The sequence below is a fragment of the Balaenoptera acutorostrata genome, chromosome 2 (assembly GCF_949987535.1).
Source record: "Balaenoptera acutorostrata chromosome 2, mBalAcu1.1, whole genome shotgun sequence".
In the NCBI taxonomy this organism is placed as follows: Eukaryota; Metazoa; Chordata; class Mammalia; order Artiodactyla; family Balaenopteridae; genus Balaenoptera; species Balaenoptera acutorostrata.
Window position 1 is genome coordinate 20,425,563 of NC_080065.1, and position 27,692 is coordinate 20,453,254.

The window sequence follows — 27,692 nt, forward strand, 5'->3', positions numbered from 1 at the left end:
TACCTTACAAAAAAGAACAAGAGAAAAAATAATATCGAATTCCATCACTTCCGCCTCTCTGCTCTTGTACTGGGGCTTCAAATTGGCCAAACCCAAATGGAGAGCAGAGCGTAGGGGGCCTGTTGATGACATTCATCCTCACTGACATTCCATGGAAGAGAGAAGGGCAGAGTGTGTGGAGAAAATTCTCAATGAGCGAATGGACAACACCCAGAAGTTACAGAATCTAGTAGGCAGGTGATCACAGTGCTTGGATGTGCCTGCTCTGATAGCGGTGAATAACTCCACTTGTGCTTAATTCTGTTCTCCTGAGGTCCTTGAAAGCAACACACAGCAAGAAATTCCTATTATGAGATACTAAGAATGAGATGGAATTAGCCAGGCAAAGAGAGTAGTCTCATATCCTAGACTCATATTTCTCACACTTTTGTACAATCATTCACAGACCCATTTTAGGAGGGAAAGAAAAATATAAAAACCCATAGGCTCTAAAATTGGCTTAAATTATTTAAATATAACTTGACTATGTTCAACTATAAAGCTAAATATAAACATATATGTAGCTTATCGCATACACTGCAGTATAAAGTCTCAACAAAACAAGTTTCTTAATAACAACAATATAAAACAAAATTTAAATTAATATTGATGTAATTGAAGAATGAAATTTTGCGGAAATAAAGTTGCTTATTGTGGAATATAAAGCAAATATAAATATAAGGAACTGCTGTAGAGAGCATGCATATACAACCAAGTTGAATACTAGCTCAATTTTCTTTCCTCTTGAAACATTCAAGCCACTGGGGAGTCTTCATTCACAGTTAGTTATTTTATGCATGTTTGTTTTTTCCCCTCACCTTACAATAATGCATCTTTTACATATCAAGGTGATCTTCATTCCTACTTTATCTAATCATGAAAATCAGAGTAGCTCGTCCTATGGCCAGTACTGTGGAGAATACAAGGAAGTACGAACACTGTCTTAGGGCCACCGTAAGGAAGTACCATAGAATGAGTTGCTTGAAAACAGCAGAAATTTGTTTCTCACAGTTCTGGAAGCTGGAAGTCTGAGATCAGGGTGCCGGCATGGTTGAGTTTGGGGAGAGCCTTCCTCTGGGTTGCAGAATGCCAACTTCCCTTTGCATCACCACACCCCTCCCCTTGGAGAAAGAGAACCAACTAGCTCCCTGACCTTTTCTTATAAGGGCACTAATCTCATTCCTGAGAGCTTCATCCTCATGACCTAATTACCTCCCAAATGCCCCACCTCCTAATACCATCACATTGGGATTAGATTTCAACACATGAATTTTGCAAGGACACAAACATTCAGTCCATAACAAACAATTTACATGGTAGTTCTGGCACTTAGATTGTCTTGTTTCAGAATGCGCTCATATTAGTCTTCTTTAGGCCATCATAAATATAAACACAAAAGTATATGTCTGTTCACAAGTATGTATCTGTCCTCAAATTAAGGAACTGTGCATTGCTCAAATTCTTATTGCAATCATGCAAATATTTTGTGGATTTCGGAAATTTGCCTTATGTTACACCAGTGTTTCTAAAACTTATAGTGAAACAAATCCCTTGGAGAGCTTCCTAAAAATGTGATATTTCAATCCAATTCTAAATATTGATTGGCTGGGGTTATATACTTTTAACAGGCATCCCAGATGATTTTGATGGAGATGATTCAGTGCTGAGATTTTAGAAAACATTGATTTAAAGGTTCCATTAGAGTCTGTTAAAAATGTCTCAAATTCTTACTTAAAATATTGGGAAAGCAGTGACTAAGTGAATTTGATTAGGATTTATTTATGGTTAGAATTTTTAGACTAGATTAACACATTAACACAGAATCTTATTGTGTATTATTTCTTAAAAAATATGTCTTTATTAAAAAATACCAGGTTGCATGCACACCAGATAGAATAACTTTCAAGATGCCTCCTGCCACCTGCTGGGACTTTGAACTTATTGTCCTTTCTAACCTGCAGCTTCTTCCTCTTACTGTCAGGTTTTCAATTCTTAAACTTTTAGTCATCCTTTGGTCCCAGCTCAAAAAAAAAAAAAAAAAATCACTCATCAGGGAAGCTTCACGTTAGGCAAACTCCCCTGAAAAATCCTCTTTTAGCAGCATGGACCTTCCCTCTTAAGTACTTGTTCACATCTATTTACTAACACTTTACGATGGACTCCAAATATCCTAGTTCTCTTCCCAGAGACCCAGTAGGATCTTCCCTGTCAAGCTGAAGTTAAGTTTGAATGTGTGACATGGTTAATCAGTGAAAGGTGAGTGGAAGTGACAGGTATCACTATTACATAGAAGCTTTAAGAGCCAATATGCAATTCTCACGGCTCTCTCTTTCCCAACATGCTCAGGTGGCACCTGCTACTTCAGTATAAATTCCACAGTCAGAACTATATGGAGCAGCCCTTGTTGACAAATTACAATATGTGACATGAATGAGAAATAAACTTTTCATTTTAAGTCCCTAATATTTAGAGTAGTTTATTAGAGCAAAAAAAACCTGTCTGACATGTCACAGGTGTCATTTTATATTTATGTGACTGATTATCTACCTACCACATCTAATTATGATCCCAGGGATAGTTTTAATTTTCACTGCACATGATTTTTTTAATTTTTATTTTATATTGGAGTATAGTTGAGTAACAATGTTGTGTTAGTTTCAGGCGTACAGCAAAGTGATTCAGTTATACATATATATGTATCTATTCCTTTTCAAAGTACTTTCCCGTTTAGGTTATTGCAGAATATTGAGCAGAGTTACCTGTGCTATACAGTAGGTCTCTGTGGGTTATCTATTTTAAATATAGCAGTGTCTACATGCATATGATATTTTTGATACCTAGCAAATACCTACCTAGTATATAGCGAGCACTTGTGTTGGACAGAATAAGGGTCTCCTAAAGACATCCAGGTCTGAATGCCTGGAATCTGTGAATATGTTACCTTGAGTGGCAAAAGGTAATTTGCAGATGTAATAAAGGTTAAAAATATTAAAAGAAGGAGTTTACCCAATTATCATGGTGGGCTTAATTTAAATCCGTGAGCTCTTAAAAGTTCAAGAGGAAGACAGAAGGGTGAGAGATGTGACAACAAAAGAAGGAGGAGGAGAGATTCACCGTTGTAAAGACCAGACCAGCCATTGGCTGGCTTTGAAAATGGAGGCAGGAGGCCCTGTGAGAAGGCACGTGGGCAGCCTATAAAAGACAGTAACTGCTGTCAGATGACAGACAGAAAAGAACCAGGAGTTCCAGTCCTACAGCCACAAGGAACTGAATTCTGCCAGAAACCTGAATAAGCAAGGAAACAGATTCTCCCCAGGGTCAACAGAAAGCAATGCACCCTGCTGTCACTTTCATTTTAATTTGGTGAGACACATGTTAGTTTTATAAGAGTATACATTTGTGCTGTTTTAAGACCCAAAGTTTCTGGTAATGTGTTATAGCAGCAATTGAAAATAATACATGTCTCAACACATTTGTGCTGAAAGAATAAATTATTGAGTGAAAGAAACATTAATAACAGATTTCAATCTCTCACATGAAAATTTAGCAAAGAGATAAAATATTATCTAAAATGTCATGATTTTTGATATGTTCCTGTTTTTCTTATTCCTTAAAGATAAATCTTTCATTGTCATTCATTTAAAAGACTTTGGTTAAAAGGTAGTTTGCTCAGGGATGATTTTTGGTGCTTAACCAGCTCCTGATTTTTAGAGAGGTGTCAAAACCTGTTAACTAGGTTTTTACTCCTTCAAAGGGAAGGTCTTAAGTGCCTCCTAACCCCAAATCTTCTTGCTCTGCCAGGGAAAACATTGGTCTAATTACTCCAAGTTAAGTTTGTAATTGCCTTTCTACATTTTATGCCACGGAGCCCCTGTCTTATTTCCACCCACTGTTAATGAAAACAGAAAGAAAGAGACACTTGCCCTGCTTGCCTCACCAGCTTTCTTTAACACTGATTGTTGCCTCTAACCTGCAGCGCCTCTGCTTTGACTGTCAACAGGAACAGATGCCTCATTGTTTCTTCAGAATGTTACTCCTTATACTGACTATGTTGTAATGGCCAAAGATGGTATCTTCAACAAATTTCCAAACTTCTAATTATTTTAAGTTACTAACTTTGCCAATTTTTTAAGGGGCAATATATGCATAAGTCTAAGAGTCAGTGGAGTTAAATGGGATTTTTTCAAGATATTGAGTTTTCAAGAGGAGATATTATGTCATAATTCAAAGAGGAGTTATCTTAAGCAATGTACCTCAGAGATGAGAAAACAAATTCTTAAAAGGAAACAAGAATATTTCTTTGAAGCTTTAGTGGGGAAGAATATTCATTGGAACTCCTACGTTAAAATAAGAGAAAGACAAAAGAGGCTATTTCAGGAAATTACTAGCATGGATGTTCATATTCCTGGCAGTAGTAGGCACAAAATAAAAACTGGTTATTATCATGAGAAATACCTTACTGGTTTTCTTTGCTTCACATATAATAAGAAACGTTTTATAGAGAATATAAAAATAATATACACCTGAGTTTGGAAGTGAAAATCCAAAACAATGTCAGGCAAACAATCACACCAAGAGAATGGAGAGCAAAATCAAGAGTAAAATAAAATAAGACTAAGAATTCTTATCATGATAGTTATATAAAAACATGGTAGAGGAGATATATATTAGCAGCAACATATGTGAAGAAAACTCAGATTTTTCTCCATGTCAGTAAATTCAATAATTTGCTTTGTAGCTACAAAAAAAAATTGGTATACATCTTCATTAACAAAAGTGCTGTATATAATTAGGGAGATGCTGCGTCCTTTATCCTTCACTGATGAAATCAAATCTGAAGGACTGTGTTCAGTTCTGATCACCATATTTTAATGGCACCATAGGGAAAAAGGTGTAAAGGAGAGTGACTACAGTGGTGAGGTTTACGTGAAGATAGTTCAAAGGAATGAGGAAATAACATGAGAAAGCCCCAGAGCAGCGCTAAAGCCAAGAAATGGGAATCACAGAGACACAGACTTCGGCTTGGTATAAATAATTTTATAACAATCAGACATGTTTATTTCAGTTTTCAGTAACTTGAGCTGCTCAATAAAAAGGAAGGATGACTACTCGGTGGAAGATTTTACACATTTACAATTCAACTTAGGCCACGGAGAGGAAAAAATGTAGATTGATAGATAGAGATAGATAGAGACATGTATATGTACAGATATATAGAGAGAGAAACGGAAGTGCCTCCTAAGGAGAGTGTATCTTGTTTTGTAGAAGACTTTTTGGCCTTCTGAAAGCTTTTATGGGTTAGCCTGTAGCTTGAGAGGAGCAGTAAGAAAGAGATGAATAGCTCCAGACTACAAAGTGAAAAGAACTTGAAATTCTTTTGAATAAGTCAGGAAGTAAGAAAAGAGGTAGAGAAATTAGGGAGAAAGAGACAGAACAGCCTCAGAGCAGACATGACCAGGTGCTTCCTACAGCAAAGAGGCCAGAGCAAAATCTCTGGTGGTTTGGTAGTAGAAAACATTAGAGACGAGGGTGTCTGTGATTCCGTGCTTAGTTTGTAGCGTTCCTGTGATGCAGCCATCCCTTCTCCTCTCCTCTCAAGTTTGGATTAAACACTATTGTCCACACAAAGTGACATATGAGAATGTTTTTACATTTTTATTTTATCTGTGGACACTGGGAAGGAGCTAGTTCTCAAAAAGAGATCAAGATTAGGTCCAGATTTATGCAATTCAGAAGGAAAAAAAAAGACCTGAAGACCAGAGAGATTTTTCATAAACTAAGAAGGCCTATATGTGGACCTGATGATTTTCCAGGATTTCATAGCACTCAGAGAAAACTTTGGGTATTTCATTGCTTGAAATTGTGGAAAGTGGGCTGACTTGAAATAAATACAACTTTGATAGCTAACAGGAAATCCCAGTTGACAGCTGGTTTATATATAGTCCATCTGTTCTGCCTGTTACAGCCTTATTGGACCATATTAGCCCTAAACGATCCCTCTCCTCTCTGAACTCAATTCACTTAGCATGCACCATGCAATAATTTGGGTTGCACTTTGCTGTTTGGAACACTCATTTAATTAAGGCTGTCCTGTTCGCATTTGCATGTGCTTGTATCATGCCTCAGGAAATATTTATAAACTGCCAAAAGGCAGGGTCTGTTTTAGAAAACATTTTGACTTTACACACCACCTACCTCCTGCCTTGTTCAAGTAGGCACTGAACAAATACTCGTTGAGTTGACGAACCTCTGTATGAAGCTAGAAACGTTGTTTATGGGCAGAGTAGATTAATACCCACAAAGGACCCAAACACTTCACTTCTTGTCTCAGAAGTCACTCACAATTATGCCTAAGTGAAAAATTATTTGGCAATGTAAATTTTTTTTTAAAAATACGATTGCATTAACATGTAGGATTTTCAGGCAGAAAAACTATGTAATTCTGAATATATTTTTCTCTATTCAAAGTTAAAATTAACTGGTAGCTATCCATTCATCACAGTTTGCTAACACCTCCCTCCCCAGTGTTAATATGAAGATTAGTCAGATCATACACGTAAGCAGTTAGCATGTTGCCACATTCTCTGGACTCCAAATATGTTAATGGTTGTTATTCAATAATGTGTCATTCTTACAATTAAAACACATATATTACAAGTTATTATTCAATTCATACATCAATTTTGAAATATCCTGTGCAATATAATCTAGCAACCATTTAAAAGTTAAAAAGTGCTAAAATTTCAGAAATTACATGTTAATTTTATGAAAACCAGTATCTAAATAAATGTCATGTCACTATTTGCTCATAATGTAGTGATTAGAAGCACAGACTTCAATTCTGAGAGATGTATATTCAAGTTTTTAATTGGACCACCTACAAGCTCTACAACCTCCAGAACATCATTTAACCTGTTTATTCACTCAGCTCCCATAAATGTGACTAAATACATCATCTGCTTCATAGTTTCTTGTGAAGGTTAAATGACATAGTATGTGCAAAGCATGTAGCTAATAGCATTTAGTAGGCACTCAGAAAAGAGCAGTTGTTATGATTTTATTGACAGTAATTAATAATAACATTTTTATAATAATTATAAACATATCAGGTTTCTCAGTTTAATCTAATAGGAAAATATTGTATAGAAATGTGAAGGAAATTAAAGATAATACTGAATTTAAAATTAAATCTGATAATATAAAAACCCAGAAATCACTAAATACTTCCAAGGTCAAGGTTTAAGGTTTTCTGCAGAGGTTGATATCTAACCACTAACATCCCTAATAAAAGAGGAAAGCATTTAAAAGTTTGTTGCATGCTTTCCCCAGAGGTAGTAAAATTAATTAGGGAGATGTGCAGGCTGTTGATTCATTTGATTATATGTTTCTACATAAAGTGCAAAATTTCCCTGCTAGGTCTGTTGCCTAAAGGAGTTTTGGTTGATTCATCACCTCTTTCACTCAGAGGGTTGATCATTGTAAATGACTTTATTGACCCGTGGCTTGGTTCAGCATCATATGCTCCAGTGAACCAAGCAATAAACAGCTGCTAAGTGCAGGTGAGAAGTCATCATGGAAAATTCAAGGACTGAATCAGCGTTCTTTCTGTCATCAAGCTCCCGAGCTGTCACAGATTTTTGAATTTCTTGTTTGACAGGCATGATTTTTAAAGGGACTTGCCCTAGAATAATATATTATCCTATGGACTTTCATGACTTTTACATAGTCATAGAGGACACTATTTTCAGCATCCATTTTCCAAATTACTGGATCCATAGCCATAGTTATACTATATTTTTAATGGTTTATTAGGTGTCAGTGGAAATCTCAAGTAAAATACAATTTGATAAAATAACATATAATATTGAAGAGTTGAAATAACATTTTAGAAATCATCTGATGACTTTAAACACTGCAAAAAGAAAGAAAACAAACATCTATTAAAAGAAAAGTCAAAGGTAATTCAATAGCTGAGAGATCCAGAGTAGAAATATCTCAGCTGCCACCAGCTCCTTTTCAACAAGTATCCTGGACAGATTCCCCCAGTTAGAAACAGCCTGATCTTCAGGACAACTCTTTTAGTTAAAGCTGATTTTTTAAAAATCTTAGACCTTTCCATTAGACTAAGTTTGGGATGGATTCAGTTTTATTGTGGTCAAAAGTATACAGTGAATGTTTTTCAAGTAGGTGAATGAATTGAAAAGTAAATTCTAAAATTATATTCAGTATAAAGAGAATTGAAAAACTAGCCACAGCTTGGGAGAAAATATTTACAAAAGACACATCTGATAAAGGATTGTTATCTAAACTATACAAAGAAGTGTTAAAAACTCAACAATTAGAAAACAACCTGATTACAAAATGGGCCAAAGACTCGAACAGACACCTCACCAAAGAAGATATACAGATGGCAAATAAGCGTATGAAAAGATGGTCCACGTCATATGTCATTACGGAATTGCAAATTAAAACAAGATACCACTACACACCTATTAGAAAGGCCAAAATCCAGAACACTGAAAATACCAAATGCTGGAAAGGCTCTGGAGCAACACACACTCTCATCTGTTGATGGTGGCAAAGCAGAAGGGGACAGCCACTTTGGAAGACAGTTTGGAGGGGTCTTATAAAACTAAACTACTCTTACCATACAATCCAGCAAATGAGCTGGAAATGTATGTTTACATATAAACCTGTACCGGGATGTTTACAGCAACTTTATTCATAATTCTCAACACTTGGAAAACACAGAGGTCCTTCAGTAGGTGAATGGATAAATAAATTGGGATATATCCAGAAAATTGAATTATTCAGTGCAGAAAGAAATGGACTACCAAGCTTTGAAAAGATATGGAGGAATCTTCAATGCATACTGCTAAGTGAAAGAAGCCAATATGAAAAGGTTAACTACTATATGATTCCAACTTTGTGACATTTTTGAAAAGGCAAAACTATGGAGACCATAAAAAGATTAGCGGTTGCCTTGAGTCGAGGGGAGGGAGGGGTAAATAGGTGGAGCAGAAAGGATTTAAATGGAAAAAATATATATGTGTATATGTAGTAAAAGATAATTCCCTTAATCTAAGTAATTCCAGGTTCACAGTTGAACAAGATTATACATACAACTCATTTAGTCATTCTTATATTGTAATATCTTCATTATTAATCTTTTCAGTTATCAAAAAGTCTAAAACAAAACGACTTCCTGCATTTTATACTTGAAAATATGAATTCTGATACTATGTTAACACTTATACCACAAGTCTCAAATCAAGTTGCCTCTTATACACACAAGGGGATGCAATGATTTTTACAACAATATGCAAAGGTTTTGTGATAAAAATTTAGGTGTTAGAAAATTAATAGAAGACATAGTCTTATAAAAACTAGATATATATAATACAAAAGAAAATAGGTGACCTACTTTGAACATTCACAAATCCGAAGGGTAAAGGAATTTGGTGGGAAATGATTTTTCACTCATAAGAGTTAATATTTGTAATAAACTTTTGAAAGGAGAAAGAGAAATTAGTATCAAGAGTTTTAAAATTGCTTGGGGACAAGGAGCAGGCATATAGCTATCATTTTTCAATAATGCCTGAGGAATCTTCCTAGGATCGAGTGCGGGAATATTTGAGGAAACACTTTAGAGCAGCCTTATGTACCTCAGTTATTAAGTAAAATGTAAAACAGGGTTATTAATTAACATTTTAATAATATGAAATATATAGAGGAATGGTTACCAAAGATTCAGTCAACTCAGAATACTTTGTACAAAAATATTCAAAGGCATACTAGTAACATCTAATAAAAATAATACAATTAGGTTTAAATCATAGAATAACTAATTTGTTTAGTACTTCTCATTCTTTAATATGTCTGTAAACCACCTGGGGATATTGTGAAAATGCAGATACTAGTTCATTTGACTCTAGTGTATTTCTGCCATTTCTAACAAGCTCCTAGTTAATGTCAGTTCTACTGGTACATGGATCATACCTTGAGTAGGAAAAGTTTTTACCATAATCCACTAATTAACTTGGAATATTCTTTTTACAACACATGGAAAACATAATTCCAAAAGTGGCAAGAGATCTGAATTTACTCTGAGTTGATCATTAGTACAGGACTCTAGCATGAGAGCAAAAATGCATGTGACTCTACAACAACTAAACTATGTTTTTATTTTCCCAGTACCATCCAGTTGGAAAATAGGGGTCGGGGTAGAATGGGGAAAAGCACAGTGGTATCAGCAGGGAGTGTTTCTCAGGTTAAGTTTGTGACACCATATATATGAAGGTATCCTTTAAACACATTAACAGAGTCTAAAAGTTACAAGTTAAAATATTCTAGACACACTTTTCTGTGTTTGATCAGCACTTTGGAGCACTGTTTTAATCTTTAACAGAATAGCTATGTTCTTTTATACTTTTTGCATGTATACATAGCCAGGTCTTTTTTTTTTTTTTTTTTTAAAGGATTTTCTTTTATTTATTTATTTATTTGTTTATTATTTTTGTCTGTATTGGGTCTTCGGTTCGTGCGAGGGCTTTCTCCAGTTGCGGCAAGTGGGGGCCACTCTTCATCGCGGTGCGGGGACCGCTCTTCATCGCGGTGCGCGGGCCTTTCTCTATCGCGGCCCCTCCCGTCGCGGGGCACAGGCTCCAGACGCGCAGGCTCAGCAATTGTGGCTCACGGGCCCAGTTGCTCCGTGGCATGTGGGATCTTCCCAGACCAGGGCTCGAACCCGTGTCCCCTGCATTAGCAGGCAGATTCTCAACCACTGCGCCACCAGGGAAGCCCCCATAGCCAGGTCTTGAATGTCTCTTTAATATTCCTCCATTTAATTATTGACAATAAGTTCAACTTTTAAAAAATAAATAAATAACATTGAAAAAGGAAACTATTTAAATGCTAGTGAATAGTTTTGTAATAAGTGTTCACTGGGTTTTAAGATCTTTTGCTGCTGCAGTTCAGATACCCAATCACAAGCTTAAATTGAACAGCTGTTTGTGACAGAGCTAAAGTGTGCTTAGCATGCATAAAACACTAACTGATATGTTGAGGAAGTCCTACTGCTTTAGGCGACTCATTTATTTATATTAGATCTAGTACAGTGGTGGTCCCAACAGAACTCCTTAAACTCCTGTTATTAGCCAAAACAAAATGGAACCTAACTCAGGTTGCAATAGGAAATGAAAAAGCTAGTAGAGAGGCCTATATCCAATATGTTTGCCCCACATTCTCCAATTGGAGAAAGAACCCAGAGCACATGTATTCTATTATTATTAACATTTAAGATAACAACTTATAATTTTTGGGCAAATTAGATCATATTATCCCATGAACTGAAAATATTTAAAGGCTTCTCCATGAAGTTTATATTCCTTAATGTCATATATAATATACTTTGGTAATCAATTTGCCTATTTATCCAGGACCAATAGCCCCTGCATCCTCATAAAGACCCTACATCCCAACCAAGCTGGGCTACCTGCACTTTTCCCAACCTTCCACGGTCACTCTGAATATCCCCCCTTTCCCTCCAGTTCTTTCAGGCATTTTTATCACCATTTTAGAGACAACTGAAACATCAAGTTCTCTGGAACCCCTTTGCAGATTGAGTGAAAAAAAAAAAAAAAGTAACTGATTTCTTCTTTATTGTCTCACATTTTGCAAAGCATCTTGCATTAGAAAAATTTTTGTTTAGCCATTATTACATGCTATATGATGTTTGCCATTTTGAGGGGAGAAAATTCCTCCAAAATTTCACTTGCCTCTTCCCTACATAATATTGTCACTTTAAGGGTCAGAAATGTTGCCATCAGCAAATTATTTTTATATTAAGTATACTTTCAGAAATCAGGGAAATAATGACAGAGTGTGTTAACATAACAACTGAGCCCACTGTGATTCAAATGTAGTTCACAATTTCATATATCATCTGACCACCATAATCTCTTACTTTGGTAGATCACCATGTATTTGGGGTCACCAGAAACTAGCAACACTACACAGCCAGAAAGTAACTTTCCAGGGATTAATATTTTCTACTCTTATTTGTATGGTCACCCTAGTAAGTGGCCATAGGCTTTTTTGAAGCAGGTATGGAGGGAAATTTACAAAATATACTTGATACAGTGTGGCTGGTCTTTACTCAAGGGAGCCCACCATCCCTGTCAATCAAGCTGTTCCAGATATGTGAACTGGCCTTGTTTGGGGAACTGAGTGAGAGGCCAGGCTTCTCCATTGTGGTAATTTAAGTCACATTTCTGGATACAGACATAAAATGTGTTGTTGTTATTGTATACATCGAATACAGTTTTAGGAACAGCATGATCAACTGGCCAACAGCAAAGACCCCTGAAGGTAAAAATACCCTGATTAGTACTTTGTTGCTGCTGTTTGTTATGTGCATCATCTCATCCTGGGCAGTTATCTCCTTGGCTTCTATGACTGGATTCTCTCTATCTTATACACTACTATCAGGAAGCTCATCTCAATGGTGACAGATGAAGAATCAATGGTGACATCTCCCACCCTCATGTCTGAACTGCTGTGTCTAGCACCACGAAACTTTTTAAGTGGTACTTTAAATGACTGGTATCCTCACCTCTTACTGATTTTTTTCACTGCCTTCATGAAGACAGTATCCTCTAAGTCCTCTAGATGGGAGTGATGTGGAAGAAAGGAGGGATCCAGCTTGCACATAATAAACCTGCTCTAACATTCCTCTCTCTCTAAGCTTTTGCAGTCTTTCTTTTATGTTATGATAAGTAAGTTATGGCATTTCAACCTCCTTGAATTTAGGTCACCAATCAACCTACCAAATAACTCTTAGTGCTACTTTCAGATGTGCAATCAAATCTATTAAGTATAGAACCCCTGTTAGGTACATTCATATCAATAAATCCAGCACAATCCACTGTTATATTTTGTGATTCTTTGTTTATTTTTCTTAGAATACAGTACCTGATGTAGTCCCTAGCTTTTTGCTGGTATCAATTAGCAAAATCTTGCAATTATTTTGAAGTGTAAGTTAGGTCCTCCTAGGTCAGATTTTCTATGTATCCTTTGAGAGAACATGCCGAACTCTAGAAAGCTCTGACTCTAATTATGGGTCAGGAGATAGTAAGGGGGAGGTTGAATCTTGAGGAAAGTAAACAACTTTTGCCTGGCAAGTCTATCAGGTGGATTATTGTGGGATCTTCAAGCAAGAGAAAGCTAGTCTTCTCAAACAGAAAAAGAAAGGCTTTTTTTTTTTTTTGCTAAAGAGAGAGGCCTAGAGAAACTCAAGAGTTTCATGTTTATCAGCTTGATCCAAACCCACTCAGAAGGCTTTAGAAGCTTCCTGATTTTCTTGCAATGTTATGAACTAATAATTTAAAGCCATGAGCTTTTTTGCATGGTATGTTTGTTTTGTTTGTTTATCTGTAAGCTCTCAAGTACTAAAACAAGTATTCCATCTTATACTCTTGTAATCACCACCAAATAGTGAAGATCAGTTATGACTTGGCTTCTGGAGCTTTGCTTCAGAAGGCCCTTCATCGTAAGTAAAGATGTTTGCTTATTTGGTAAGTCACAGCATGCTATAGATTTCTAGTATTCTATTTACCATTAGCAAATAGTTCAGTATCATGCCATGGCCAAGGACATGATCAAACCAAATTCCTGGACCTAACGTTGTTATCCTACTCCATTACTATTTTCAGCTCCTCTGGTATCAACTTCTAGTATCAGCTCTTTATTTAGTCAGTACTGATTCAGGAGAACAGAAATCATAATAGTTATGTTAACAGGAAGTTAATACATTCCTTGGAAGACTGAAAATACAAGAAGAAAACAGTGAGTTAAGAAAGAGATAGTAAATGCTGGACGCAGCTACCACCCTTAAGGCTGGGGGAACAAAGGAGAATTTCTTGGTTCTTTTTCTATGATCTTTCAGATTCAAATAAATGCTTTTTAAAAAGTGATATGAACAAACCTTTAATTTACACTCTCTGTCTTGAAGTATTTTTCCTACCTTTTTAAAAAAAAAAAACAAAGGACTTTGAAATATTTTGTTTTCTCAAGGACAACTATTTATTAAAGATATAAGAACCTAAAAGATGGAGAAGGGGCCCCCCGGGGTGAGTGGAAGGGGTCTGCGTGCCTGGCTCCTGGTCCCCCACTGGGAGGGTCACAGTGAAACCAGGTCTGTGAGAACGGGAAGCAGCAGGAAACAGGAAGCAAATGCTGGTTGAGTCAACGGCCAGACTGAGGTGAAGAGCAGTGTGAGGTAAAGCTGACAAAGGCAGCAAACAGAAAGGGAAGGAAGACATTTTCTTGCCTTTTCCTGCCTTCCAACTCCCTCTAGTACCTCCTTAACGAACCTGATGGGAAGCAAAGCTGGAAAAGAAAAAATGTTGTTTCAACAGCCTCTACCTCCACATTGGAGGACAGGGCGGTGGGGGGGGGTCACATCTGAGGCTATAAGAACAATAGTTTCATTACTGACATGATTTTATTCCTTGTCTTCCACATGGGGAACCCCTAATATATTCTTTATTCATCTTTATAGACTCTCAAATAGTTAAGAATAAATTTTCATGCCTATTAGCATCCCAACAATGTTTCTTGAATGACTGAATGAATGATAGTAAGAAGGCATTTTATATCCATTTTCAAGCACTGTAGATTCAGAAGCATTTAATGTATATCAATCCTGCTGTTGTTTTTATGCCTGTGATTATGGTAGTCACTCTTCTAAGCTTTTTACCCATATGATTTTTATTGAACCCTTGGATCATCTCTATAAGGTTAATAGCATTATCTTCCTTGTTATAAAGCAGATGAAACTCAGGCTTACAGATATTCAAAACAAAACAAAAAAGCCACAGAAAAACATTTCTCAAGTCTGTGGAGTAAGAGAGGCAATAATATAAACATAGTGTTTTTAAAATGTGCTTCAGAGATGGAAAGACCTGAATTTGAAATTCAGCTCGTTTCTCTTTTTCCTTCTATCAGATGAATTTCAAAATTGGCCTTCAGAAATTTGTTCTAAAAAAATCCTCTAGTGTTCTTTCTTGACGGTGATTTTGTTGCTTTCGGTCAAAGTGTTCTGTCCTCAGCAGATTTAAGGAACAGTTTATCAAGGAGTATTCTTGGCAAAGAATTGGTGAGTTCTCTAGTTGCAAACCAAGAAGTTAAAAAGTTATATTGATTTATGACAGAAGCATTCGATGACTAGATGGTAGAAATGATACCCTGAGTACCTCTACCAGCCAACAACTAAACTTTATGAAAAAGAACATTAAAATCACATATAAATTATTAAATGAATGTCAGAAAAGCACATTTCAGAATATAAGTTAATTTACAAGAAGTAAATATGCCAAGACACATATCCACACACAGAGAAGACAATGGCATTTTAAATACTTTTTCCTATCTGTTCTTTTGCCGGACCTGTAAACATCTTCAGAGACCAGCATTTTTTTATGTTTCATACAGACCTTGATCTGTGCATTGTTTCAAGAGACCTTCCAAAATTTTATTAGCATGTTAACAAACTAGTTCAATTGCTTGGCTCTCCTTTCAATATATTTTAAATTAAAATCAATGCCCCAAAAGAGCATAAACAAATCTCTACGTTGTACTCTCTGCCTTAGATTGCTTTCTTTTAGCAAATACCTTAAATTTTGTTTTCTGAGGGGTATCTAATAATACACACTGTATAATGACCCTATATTCATCCATAGAAGTTTTTATCTGTAAGAGACATATACACATTTGCGTAGCTACCATAATACAACTGCATGTTGTTCCAATGGGTAGACAGAAAAGCAGGAGCAGGGCAGCTAAGTGGTGTGAGTACAAGTTTTATAGGTACCTACCTTCATATAAGGATTAGCAGACGAGACCTTTCCACCAACTGGAGTGCCCTTCTTTTTTTTAAATCAAAAGAAAAAGGGGGGCTTCCCTGGTGGCGCAGTGGTTGAGAGTCTGCCTGCTAATGCAGGGGACACGGGTTCGAGCTCTGGTCTGGGAAGATCCCACATGCCACGGAGCAACTAGGCCCGTGAGCCACAACTACTGAGCCTGCGCGTCTGGAGCCTGTGCTCCGCAACAAGAGAGGCCGCGATAGTGAAGAGGCCCGCGCACCGCGATGAAGAGTGGCCCCCGCTTGCCGCAACTAGAGAAAGCCCTCACAGAAACGAAGACCTAACACAGCCAAAAATAAATAAATTAATTAATTAATTAATTTTAAAAAAAAAAAGAAAAAGGGGAAAAAAGGCAAGGGTATTGGAGACATGACAAAATTTTCAAAAATCATTTACAAAGTTTATACTAATAAGAATTAATGTTTTGATATATTCCTTCAACAAATAAGCATTAATAAGTAGGATGAACATTGCACTTTAAGGACTGCAAAAAATAAATACAAAGGATTATCTTTCTTTTTCTTAATCATATAGTTTGCATAGAAGGATGTACTAAAGATACAATCAATGTATCTTTCTTAACAATGTATCTAGTTAACAATGCAAGGCCTTATGTGATTAATAGTAGAGGAATTCTTAATAAGGATTTATAGAAAGTTTGGTAATATTTGAATTAGTAGAGAATGTAAGGAAGGCAAATCAAATCAGGAAGACTATTCTAAGCAAAAGTTGAAAGCTGAGAGAAAATACTTTGGGGAAAGGGAAAATATAGCTGAGCTTGAGCTCAGAGTAATCACCAATGATATCAGAAACTGGTCAGGGCCAGATTATGAAAAATGTCAATCTGCCTGAGGATTTTCTTTTTCTCTCATAAGTAATATGAAGCCAGACATTTCTACCCACAGTAGAAATATGGCTAGAAGTAACAATATGGAAAGGCAAAGAAAGAAGAGGCTTGACAACAAGAAATCAGATTGGATGCTGTTATAGTTGTTAGGTTTTTGACATACAACAAAGTCTAAGGGATGATAGCTACTAAATTTTATGGGTTTTTATGTCCCTTAATTCAATCACAGTGCTTGAAAAATAGAAAATTACTATTATCTGATTACTGACAAATGCAGGATTGAATTATTTGATTGCTCTAATTTATACATTCATTCCACCAGAGCCCTAAATTGTGAAGAGTGAATGTGAGTTACAAATAATGGATGACTCCCTCCTCACCAAACACACACCCTGTCCAATTGATTATGGACATGTTTCCTGAAGATCCATGATGTCCCTTGGACTTATTCTCAACATGGCACAAGCAGATTATTACCAATCAAAGGTATATGTAAAAAACAGCAATGAGATATAGTATATACCTATAAGAATGACTGAAATCCAAACCACTGACAACACCAAATTCTAGGGAGGATGTGGAGCAAGAGGAACTCTCATTCATTGCTGATGGGAAGGCAAATGATACAGTCATTTTGGAAGATAGTTTGACAGCTTCTTTTAAAACTAAACACGCTCTTATTATATGAATAAGAAACCACACGCACTGTTTTTACCCAATCAATTGAAAAGTTACGTCCACACAAAAAACCTTTCCCTGAATGTTTACGGCAACTTTAATCAGAATTTCCAAAACTTGGAAGCAACCAAGATGTCCCTCAGTAGATACATGGATTAAAAAAAAAAAAATTCTGTGGTTGATCTATACAATGGAATATTGTTCAGCAATAAAAAGAAATGAGGTCAAGTTTCCAAAAGACATAAACAAACTTAAAATGCATATTGCTAAGTGAAATAAGACAATCTGAAAAGACTGCACACTGTATGATTCCAACTATATGACATTCTCGTAAAGACAAAACTATGCAGACAGTAAAAAGATCAGAGGTTCAGAGGGAGGGAGGGAGGGAGACATAAATAGGTGGAGCACAGGGAAACTTTAGGGCAGTGGAACTTTTGTTCATGTAACTCTATGGTGGATATATGTCATTATGCATTTGTCATAACCCATGGAATGTACAGTACAAAGACTGAACTCTAATGTAAACTAAGGACTTTAGTTAATAATATCTTATCATTTATCGTAACAAATGTATCTTGAAAATGTCAGATATTAATAACAGGAGAACTAGCCAGGTTGGGGGAGGAAACTAGTAGGGTAGCAGGGAGATGGAAGTGAGGGAGTGTATAGGAAGTCTATGTCATTTCGTCTTATTTTTCAGTAAATGCAAACTAATCTAAAAATTTAACTATTTATTTAAAAAATGGATATCTTATAGATGTTTGAAACCCATTTGCCATGTCTGCTTTAAAATGCTACTCGTTATATACTATGTTTTGCTACTGGATCTTCTCCCACTTTCTTTTTCTGCCAATCACAGGTTAGAATGGATTACTTAACATGAGTGGTATTTGTATATCCTTTAGACAAGTAATAAAGCTCACTATTATTTCTACCTATACCTTATCCATTCTATGATTAATAAAATGTATAATACATTATCTTCCATTATTCTCAGTAACCCTGTGGCAAAATCTTATTTACAATTTAGGGTAACTGGAATTTGGTAAACAACAAGATTTAAGGATTCAGTTACATGATTCAAGACACAGTTCTAATGGACATGCAACAATGCCCATTAGAAGAGAAACAACATGGATCAATCTAAGGTTATATGTAAGCAAATTCTAATATAACATAGCTAGAGGTAATCATATTGGCCATTTATGTGTGTGTACAGTGGGGCGGGGGAGGATTTGAATACAGTGTGGATAACTTATTAAAGTGGAAAATGGAAGCTATAGAACACAAATCATGTTGCATAGTAAAGGTGATTATATTTTTATGTTATTCAAACTCTGTAAAAACTATACCCATATATCCACACAGATATTTTCACCCAATCATATACACACACAGTTTTACAAAAACACACAGGCTCAGGAGTGATTTTATAGAAAAGTGCAATTCAGTTCATTGGTAATAGCAACAAAACAAGTACAGACAGATGCGTGCTATCTAATTATTTATATTATCTTTCTCAATCCATTAGATTAAATTCAATAGGAATAAGCTATCTTGTTTCCTTTGAAAGTCTAATATTAGGCCACCATATTAGTAGCTACCCATACCAGGTACTTATTTTTCTACTCTTCACATCTCTATAGAGATCTGTCCTCATATCATGTGAGGTATAGAAAGTTACATTTCAGTGGTATTTTTACCTCTTTACCACTAAATAGAAAACATGAATATTTAACTTGCATTGTTATATTTATCTCTTAGTTCTGGGTAAAATTTTGCAATATAAAAAAAAAATCAAGTACAGTCACTGCATTTTCATTTCTTTGTCTTATTTTCAAATTTAGCCCTTTTTTCTGTCTCCAACATTGCCCTACTTTAACATAAAAGACAACCTCTTTTTAGAAGAAAAAATTTAAATTTCTTAAAATATTTTTCATACTGATTACATTGAACTGTAGCATTAGGATTCCCACTCAAGTTTTATTACTCAATAATTCACATAAACAAAATATAATTTTGTGAGAAAGAACTGCATTAGACCATATACCAGCCTATTCCAGATATACTTGGAATGGTTACCACACAACTATGTATATTATACTAGTCACATTCAAAATTCACTCCTTTCAAGGTATGCATATTTTCAGACAAAGAATAAAACCCTTACATGTTTACTTTCAAAACACCAGTAAAGGAAATGACTGTACCATTTCCATCTTCCCATTTTATTTAAGCAACTACTCTTCTACCCTAATAAGTCAATGAACGTTCAATAAAGGATTGGAATTCCATGATTCATTGCCCAGAATCCCTCCCCTTCCCTCACTTCCCAAAATAAATATCTCTCAGAAAGTGGATGTCACTTCTTTCTCATTCCCTGGAGTTGCCATCATGTGATGAAAAGCCCAGACCTACTAAATAGATTACTTTTGCACAGAGAAATCATTAAGTGTTGACTAATCCCCAAATAAGACCTGCAGTCAGGGGACATCTTTAGCTGTTTTGGAGATGGAGGAATGTGTTTCCATTTATCAGGAAAGTCTGCAGTGTAATTCAACATGCATGGCTTCAGAAGTGATATAGGAAACACACTTCCCCCCATAATCAGCCCTTGCATCACCCTCTGTGTATATGTATGAAAACTTCATACAGTACGATGAAGAATTTTGGGGGGGGGCGGATATTTAAAAATACAGTTCCTATCTGTATTTGGACACATGTGTATGGATAGTGACACCATCCTATTATTTTCAATTCTTCCATGTCTATTTTTATAGAGAACAAGTAATATTCTCTTAGCTGCCTGCTGTTCTCTTCTCCTGAAAGCAAACTGCATGTAAGCCCAGAGTCACTCATTCTGTCTATGTGGTTCACAGATATTTGCAGACAATTGTAAAAGAAGTGTCTTCCCTTTAGTTTTTTCCTTATTTGAACATTTCAGATGCTAGTGGCATAACATATAATCTTTATATTTGCTTAAAATCAGTCACTTTAATATTTGAAGCCTCTGTTATTTTCAAAAATTAAACCTCTTACATACAAGAATATTTGAAAGAGAAAAAATTTAGAAAGCATAAGATAAATTCACTTTCCTGTGAAAATAAAGAATTCTTATTGATCTGAAATGTTTCTTTTTGTGGGGGAGAGGAGATACCTACTTCAAGCAGCACTCAACATTTTAAAAACAGGGAAACACTTTAAGAAAGCAGTAGAACCTCTCACAGTGGTTTGCTGAGTATAACATAGGAAGAAAGAGCCCCCTAACGGTTCAGATATCTATAAAAACAGAATAGGTTGTACTTTCTCAGTTCTTGCTGGTTCACTATGGCTGGAAGACATCTGATACTATGGAAATGAATGGAAAGTTGAATAAAATGTCAAATGGAGCCCTCTCAAAAATGCATAGAAAAGTGAAGATTCCTAAGCTGAACTAAGTAAACTGCTGGATTTCAGACTCAGACTGAAGTTTATATACATGACTGCTAGGACATGTGTCTTCCTCAGTCATGTTTGCTGAGAAGCACTGATCAGGAATGCAGGAGCCATATTAATTACATAGTTGGGAAGTGTGAAATATTTTTTTAAAAAATAACTTGCTTTTTTTCCCAATCATGATACCACTTCTATTAAGAATATGGGGAGTCCCTCTTAGGAGTAACCACAGAATATGTAAGATAATAAAAAGAGAGAATCAAAGTAATACTGAGGGTAAGCTAAGAAGATGCCTAAGTACAAGAGGTACACGGATTAAGAAATAATTTTAAAAGTGTTTTTAAAGGAAAAATATGCCTATTCATGGGAAAAAATTAAGTATGGAGATTTACATCTGTCCGTGCGAAAGTATTAATTGTCTCATAAAATCATACAATGCAATTAAGAATTAGTTTTCTTTATTGTGTATACCTCAATAGAACCCATAAATAACTGCTATAAGGAAAATGTACTGTATAAATAGCTCTGACACTAATATTGTTGCAACAAAAGTTACGGAATTTTAAATAATTTTGTGTATTAAATATAGAAATTACCAAATTCGCTAAAACTTAAGTATATCCTTTGTTGAAATCTCATATTATTTGCATAAACAATGAAATGGAAGGATTAAAACACTATTTTGGATAATTTGCACAAAAAGTTAGCATAATATAATACACAAAGCATTAATTAAACAAGATTAAAACTGATTTAAGACAAATGCTGTATGTGGATTCGATACCATAGTGCTAATATATACATAAATGTATGGTCTACAGTGCCTGCCACTTTCCTCAGTCCATAGTTTGGCATTAGTTTCTCAAACATAATACCCAAAAAAGGTGTATATTCTTTTCAAATGACTCAATTCAAAGTTTAAAAATCCAGTATTCTCTAATCCACATTTCTATTTCTTTTGTCAAACTGCAGTTTAAAAAATGTGTAACAATGATACAATCATTCCCTTCTGGTATAGCTATTATATATAGAAATATCTAGGTAGCTATAATATTTAATTACAAAACATGAAAATATTATTTCACATTTGGAAGACAAAAGAGATATCATGAAAAGTTGTGCTCTTCAAATATGTAGTTATGTTTAAAATACAAGACAGGGTGAAACAAATAAAAATACTGCCGTTCAGAGTATGTAATACGCAGAACTTCAGCTACATTGGCTCCCAAGAGTGTTGGCCGTCACATTCTCATTTGAAACATCGTATAACACATTAAAAAGTCTTGCGGACTTATCACAGATGGAACCTTGGTTCCAATTAGAGGAGTGACTCAGCGAACTTCACTTGAAAGGACAATCAGAACAGCTCTTGGGATAAAATATCTCACTTCTTTGATCCAAAAGCAAATAAACCGCCATCAGAAAAACCTCACAAACCATTTTAATTCTAGAAAGGATGAAATAAATCCTTTTTGTCTCATAGTACAATGCCGTCTCTTTAGCAGTTGACATTTGTGACTTATAAACCTAAGGTTAACCAACTACATCAGCACTGCATTGTCCCAACCCGTTATTCCTATTCCACCCTATCACTTTCCTTACAATCATGAAAAAAAATCCCCATTCCCAGCAGACTTTAATATGTGCAACGTTCCTATATATACTCCCAGGCACTTTACCAGCACATACCATCACTGACACTTAAATCATTAATTGAGGGAACGGAGGGAACTGCAGCTCTGAGCACTAACTAAACATCTCCAGAGTCATATTTCTTTGCCTTAGCTCTGTACTTAAGGCCAAACGCTAGTTATCAATAACTTAGCCATAATAAGATGGCAGTCTAATGTCACGTCATTTAAGACACATGATGTTTATGTTGAAGAGTTAAGACTGCAATCAAAAGACATTTAGGGAAAAAAAAAATCACCACTGACCATCACTGAAAAGCACCTAGTAGCTTCTATGTCTGCATGAAATGTAATAGTAGACATTTAATTCAGTAATGGTCCTTTCAGGCTTTGCTATTATTTTTCAAAGTTATTTAACAGCTAAGAACCATATATGTGAACATATTTCAAGGTTGTCACCAGAAATGCTCTTTTTAGTGTGGACTTTATTTCTCTTCTTCATGCAGACTATCTGCTCATAAACTTATAATCTAGTGATCTTATAAATCCAACAAAAAACTTATATGTACCTGGAGATAAAATAGCACACATATTCACATACATATGCATTAACACATTTCTAAATCCACGTGCCTGTGTATTGTATTAACTTTAATACATCACTGCAAACTCAGTTTTTAAAGCATGCAGAGTTCTGCTGTATTTTATCGTGTAGGACTAAAAAGACAACCAGATATAACAATTGAATTTTCTTACCTGGAACAGGAAACTGTTTCTGTTCAATTCTGGAACAAAGTGGGGCTGGAAAGGGGACTTGACTGGGGTTTTCTTTCCAAAATCCTCTTTGATGAAGCAGGAGTGGGTGAACAAATCCAAGGTGAAGTCTGTTATTCCTTGCCGGGGCTCGGAGCTGACATCCTCTTGTAAAAGAAAAGGCACCTCAGAAAGTTGTTGACTGAGGGAGCTGTAGAGCCAGGCGAGGGGCACCAGCGGTCACCCAGGGATGCGACGGAACGCACCCCGCTGCCCTCCCCCGCCCCGAACCCTGCGTTCCCCTCTCTCTCCTTCTCACCCTGACGCTCACTCCGCTCTGAGTCTCGGCTCTCGCGCTGCTGCTGTATAATCAATCTAGCCCGTCTGAAGCTAATAGTCCTCTATTTAACCAGCCAATCAATAGGAAGGATTCCACTTCTAGTCCCAAGAGTCTTTCTCCAAGTGTGGTACAAACAGGAAGAGTTTTGCCAGCGGTTGAGCCAAGTAGTTTTCATTAATTTATCTCCCTGTAGAGACAGGGCTAGAGAGCGCAGAGGCTCAGAGCAACCTTAGTCTGATGGCAGATGTTTTGCATTTTAAAAATGTACCTCTTCTTATCCAGCTGATACTAATTTATAATTACACACCTGCTATCCATCATCATTTAGGAATTACTACAGAGTTGCATATGTGATTTTTCAAAAGCTTTCTAACTCAAATATATGAGGAAAAAATAGAAGAACAAAATTACACACACTGACAACTTTTTTTTTCTGGAAACGACAGTGCCGTTAGGAGCCTATATGGCTTGGATCAATTAAAGAATACCTCATTATACTGATGGATGTTAAAAGTTATTCATTTTATTCTAGGAAAATAATGATCTATAGTGTTTCTTTTTCTCAAAAAGAAAGAGAAGCGATGTTTGTAGATTTTATTGAACTAGAGCCTGCGTCAGCCTGTGTAAAATGTTTTTCAATTTTATAGCATAAATCTACAAAAGGATCCCTCCGAATGTATCAGAGCATTTCACAGCTGATTCATCCCTTCACGGTTAAGAAGATTTTCTTCTTAAAGTGACACATTCACTGCTCATCTGCCGTAACTGACCGTAATAAAGAATCACAAAGTGAACCACTGAAGACTAGACTGACTTTTTATTCCCCAAATACTTCCAAGGGGGAAAAAACCATAAAAATAAAAAGAGCATTTGGGTTCAACTTAGTCTTGGTTCGAAAAGTTGCCCCAGCACAGAGAAAGCAAGGAGAGACCTAAGAAAGAGCCAGCCACTCCGGCTGGGCAGGGGGCAGGTTTAACAAACAGGACGACTTAATACCAGGCTTCTCTTGGTGGCTGCAGAACCGGGAGACCTCTGTACCCGCCCACAAGATTCTTAAGAATTTATATAGAGGCCTGAACTGGGTTCATGAAGACCATCCAGATGGTCTCAACAGTGCATTTCTCTCTCAATGCTGTGTTCTTGAAAATGGCTCCCACTATGAAAATGTTGGGCAGAACATACATTCCAAGGACGGGAGCGGTGATGAGCCCTTTTTTCCTCCCGGGGTCCAGATCTCTCAGGTTCAACCAGCAGTCATGTCCTCTCGATGACCTCCTGCAACACTTAGCCAAACCCTAGAAATGCCGTCTCTTTTCATTTCTAATTAGGAGGTTGTTGCTTACCTCAATTTCACACCGCTTGGTCAACCAACCTTTTAGTTATTTTTTCTTGGTAATAATACATTACTGCTCTCATTAAAGTAAATTGTATAGGAATGGTTAACTACACCACAATTCTCAGCTGGAATTCAAATCCAGTCCCTAGTCCTTGTAGCTACAACTTTCAACATCCTATAATACAAATTAAAGTTTGGAATATTTGCTAAAGTATCTTGTAAATGAAGACCAAAAATGCTGTAAGATATGTATGGTCATGCAGTTACACTCAGTTAAAGTTCAAATTTTAAAGTGTTGTAACATTTATTAGAGGCAAACTTCCTTGATTTAATTGACTCAGTTCAGCAAATATTTATTGAGCAACTCTTTGTATTAGGCCTTGTACTCTCAGTAACGAAAAGTAATTAAGTAAAGGAGAGAACAAGCTTCTTTGTATTCTTGGTGTTTTCAGTGCACTTAGTAGGAGTAGTCAATCTTCTAGGAGTTAACAAACTGGCGGGGAGATAAGGAATCCTCAGGTAAACGAAATACAAGGGAGAGCAATTCATGCCTTCTTTACTAGCAGTTCAGAGGGCAACAAGTACTCAAAAGCAAGATCATCTCTCCTCTAGGAAAACAGAAAGACCCTATAAAAAACATGGCATTTGCAATTATTCTTATTAAAGAAAATAAAGATTTTACAGGCAGAAGAAAAAAATGACAGAGGGGAGAGCAATAACGTGAGCAAAACCACAGGGTCAAAGGAAGCAGGAGATGGGGGAGGGGAGTTGGAGGAAGAGCTAAGTGGGAAGGTGGCTGGAACCCATACAGCCTAGAAGGTATAAATAAACCTAGAAGGGGATGATGTGAAGGATCTTGGATGCTAGGCTGAGAGCAACTGGATTATTGGGAGCCTTTCAAAAAAAATTTTTTTTAGCAGAAAAGTGGTGTAATTTGAACTGTGCTTTGGGAATTGTTGCCGAAATTCGGCCTCTCTACACCGGTGCCAGATTAAATCTCGGAGACAGAGTTTTGGGTGAAGTAGAAATAAATAGCTTTATTGCTTTGCCAGGCAAAGCAGGGCCACAGTGGGCTAATGCCTTCAAGACTGTGTGTCCCACCCTGGAGGGGGTAGTGAGGAGACTTATAGTGCCCAAGGAGCAGGGCATGATCAGCTGGTGGACATTCTTCTGATTGGTTGGTGGTGCAGTAATTGGGAGTCAATATCATCAACCTTCTGGTTCCAACCGGTTTGGGGTCTACCTGCTTGTGGGCAGCATGCAGTTAACTTCTTCCACCTGCTGAGGTTTTCAGTATCTGCAAAACAGCTCAAAGGACATGGCTCAGAACATTATCTATAGCCCTTGAAGAAGAACTAAATGTCCTTGACTTTGTTTAATGGCTAAAGTGTTATTATTTTGTTTTGCTTGACTGTTTTCCTTTCTTTCTGCATTTTCTCACTTCTCTGATTAAATTTATTCTTTGACTAAAGTTTTTCTACAGACAAAAGGCATGCAAGGTTGGGGTCTATTCTGGGAATGCCTCATAGGGTCCTGCTCGGGTACAGAACCTCAATCAAACAGAAGGTCGTAGGTTGCATTGGAATGAGACCTTGGTGAGAACAAGGAAGCACTAGGGACCATGGCCAAGGTCTCCCTCAGGAGTAATGGAGGGAAAACCAGTGTGCTCATGGTGGGAATGGGCAGAACGAACTAATACTGAGACACATTCTAAAACAGTGTCTCTACATGATGTCATAACCTACTGAGGAAAGGTGCAGCTTAGGAAGAATTTAAATATTCAGCTAAATGGATGACTAAAAGAAAAAGTGAATTATAAATGGCACACTTATTTCTTGGAAATCTGTTGTTTTGTCCCTGTTATGGAATTCAGCCTTCCTTAATTATATATTATTATTTTGTTACATGCAATTTCCTACAACAATGTAAGCTCCAATGAAAAGAATTGAATTTTTCCAACACTTCTTCCCGCACATTTTTTAGAATTGTTCCTGACATATATTAGTTGTTCAATAAATGACAGTAAAATCATTTCCATTTTTGGAATGACTCGTAACAAGCTCTGAGCTAGTAATTCTGCAAACATTATCTCATTTAACACTCTATGAAATAGACATTATCCTATTTTATAGCTAAAGAAAATAAAACTTGAAGAGGCTAAGTACCTTGTCCAATGAAATACAACTAGCATCTGTTGAATCTCAAAGCCCAAATTCTGAATAGTGTTGAATTTTTAGGAACCAGCAGTATTATAAAATAAATTAGGGAATTCCCTGGCAGTCCAATGGTTAGGACTCCAAGCTTTCACTGCCGAGGGCCCGGGTTCAATCCCTGGTTGGGGAACTATGATCCCGCAAGCCATGCAGCACAGCCAAGAAAAAAAAGAAAATAATGAGCTGAATACTGATTTGTGGGTCATATAATTGGAACAGGCGGAGGAGGCAAAAATAAATGAAATTAAAACAAGAGGGTCAAAGGGATGTATATGAAGGACAGGAAGCTAAAGATTTCAAGTTGAGTAATCATTAGACTCATATACTGAGAGTAAAGAAGACTGTTAGGAGGCATTGGCAGGATGGCTAAGTAGCAAATTGTTTGCGATAGAGATGGCTGCTGAGCTAAATGACAGTGGAGACTTTACTAAGAAGGTTGGCTGAGCCGCTAGAAGGGCCCAGCTGAACCTGCAAGCCATACGTTTCCAGTGGCA

General features: G+C 36.4%; 1 protein-coding gene across 6 annotated transcripts in view; it reads right to left on the minus strand.

Moving 5' to 3' along the window:
• CDH18 (cadherin 18) overlaps positions 1-23,545 on the minus strand; it is a 993,557-nt gene extending 970,012 nt beyond the window's left edge. For all 6 annotated transcript variants that reach the window (XM_007188233.3, XM_057541771.1, XM_007188232.3 and 3 more), the window contains exon 1: positions 23,313-23,545. The gene's annotated coding sequence lies outside the window, so the exon portion shown is untranslated. The remainder of the gene's footprint in view (positions 1-23,312) is intronic.
• Between the last annotated feature and the right edge of the window lie 4,147 nt (positions 23,546-27,692).